This window comes from Adiantum capillus-veneris, chromosome 16 (genome assembly GCF_014529385.1).
Source record: "Adiantum capillus-veneris isolate H3 chromosome 16, ASM1452938v2, whole genome shotgun sequence".
In the NCBI taxonomy this organism is placed as follows: Eukaryota; Viridiplantae; Streptophyta; class Polypodiopsida; order Polypodiales; family Pteridaceae; genus Adiantum; species Adiantum capillus-veneris.
In genome coordinates, this window is record NC_140946.1 from 107747801 (window position 1) to 107749656 (window position 1856).

Sequence of the window (1856 nt, forward strand, 5' to 3'; positions counted from 1 at the left end):
CACAAAGATTGTATTGTAACAAGTCTCTCTTAATGGGAGAAATCATAATACAAATGCCTATTGGAGGGGGGACCGGCTCCACATAAATCCGGTCCTGAACTGTTGTCATGTTCTCTAAATTATCTCTCTTGCAAAAGTATTGTTCATGCCAAGTTAGCTAATTGCTATGATTATGTTGCTATCTTCAATTATGTTCACCCGCTATGCTCACAAAGTCATTTCTCAAAAGTACTCTCATTAATTTCCGCTACTCTTAAATTAAATACGCCAATTCCATTACATATATAGTGCTTGCACAAGAAGGTTGAACCAACCAAGTTGAAGGTTTTGCTCTAAGAACAAAAAGCACGGAAGGGATATGTAAGTTCATTTTGGATGATGTAATTAGTCGTTGGGGCAACTGAGTTGTGTCGACCTAAGATAGTGGTACTAGCATCGGTGTGGAATTGTGAGGACCCACGAAGAAGCAATGGAGCAAATACTAGATGCACATTGCAGCAAGTTGGATTGTGATGTGTATGCCAGATGTGGCACTTTACAGGTCACGCGATGATTTTGGGCCTCTAATGATCGAGACGTTTGCAGGTACATGAAGTATAGTCACCGTTTATTCTATGGCTTGCTCTTTTGGAGATCCAGTCTAAACCAGAGCTTGAATGTGGCCATCTATTATGGTTGCATTGGGATTCGGAGCGGCCAATGTTTGTTGCAGTCTCCATTATCGGCAAGCATCAAAGCATCCGGGGATTTAATTCTTGTGGGTCAATTATGTGTACTTAAAGCCGTGGAGGCCCTGGCTCCAAAGCATGGTCTTAGGTTATGGTAAGGGATGCGAAGCTATACACGGAGGATCGACCGTGGGTTGCCTCTTGTGGGAAGGCGGTCCAAGTCGCAAGATAAGTTTTTTTTTTTAAAGATGGCCATGCTATTAAAAAAAAACGAGGGCGCTGCAGTTCATGGGGGAAGGAGAGCCACCAGGTGGCTTGCATGCAAAAAGAAGCGCAACAGGTTGGCGCCATCTGGGGGGACTGCAGTAGACAGGGCAAGAAGGGGCGGCCGGGGGCTCCACAGAGAAAGGGATATGCAGTAACTGCTACAGAGGACTCTTTTATTTCATTTACATCTCCTTCCCACATTTCTTTCTTTTGTTGTTGACGTTTTGTGCTCTTCCTTGGGCCAACATACATCTCCCTTATTTCTCCATGAATAAGAGATAACAAATCTGCTGAAATCTGCACATTGTTTACACCACTAGCCACAACATTACCACTCCTTTCGCAAAGAGCACCATCGTGCCATGCAAATGCATGTTCAAGCTGAAACGTGTCATCCTTGAGCTCTTCAACCAGCTTCACCTGCTTTGTAGAAAAACTATCCCACCATTATAGAGAGCTTGCTAGGAAATACACATGTGCACCATGTATTTTCTCCTTGATCTCATCTAGGCATTGTAGAGGATCAATAGGGCGGTTTTCCCTCTCAGCTTTTTGTGTCTCACTTGTTGTAAAGAGCAACGTGTACTTTGCTCGTTGAATTTCACAATCAAGAACAAACAATAAGAACTTCAAGCCCTCCACTTGTAACCAATCTTCAGAGTTTGAGTATTTTTTACACCACATGAGAGTCTGTTCCTCTACCTGCTTGATTCTAAATTGATGTTGAAAACTATGATCACTGAGATGTGCAAATGATGGCATGTTAGTGGATGCACCAATCGAAAAAGACCTAAAATCATATGTTTCTTCCAAAATTTTAATGGAGGGCTTGGGAACATAGGCATTTTCCAGCAAGACAGAGATTTGTGGAACGTCAAATGCGCTTTTCTTTGCCAACTTGACCGAGAACCTACTAAACAT

General features: G+C 42.7%; 1 pseudogene; it reads right to left on the reverse strand.

Moving 5' to 3' along the window:
- Window positions 1-812: 812 nt before the first annotated feature.
- On the reverse strand, window positions 813-1856 carry LOC147439611 (uncharacterized; annotated as a pseudogene).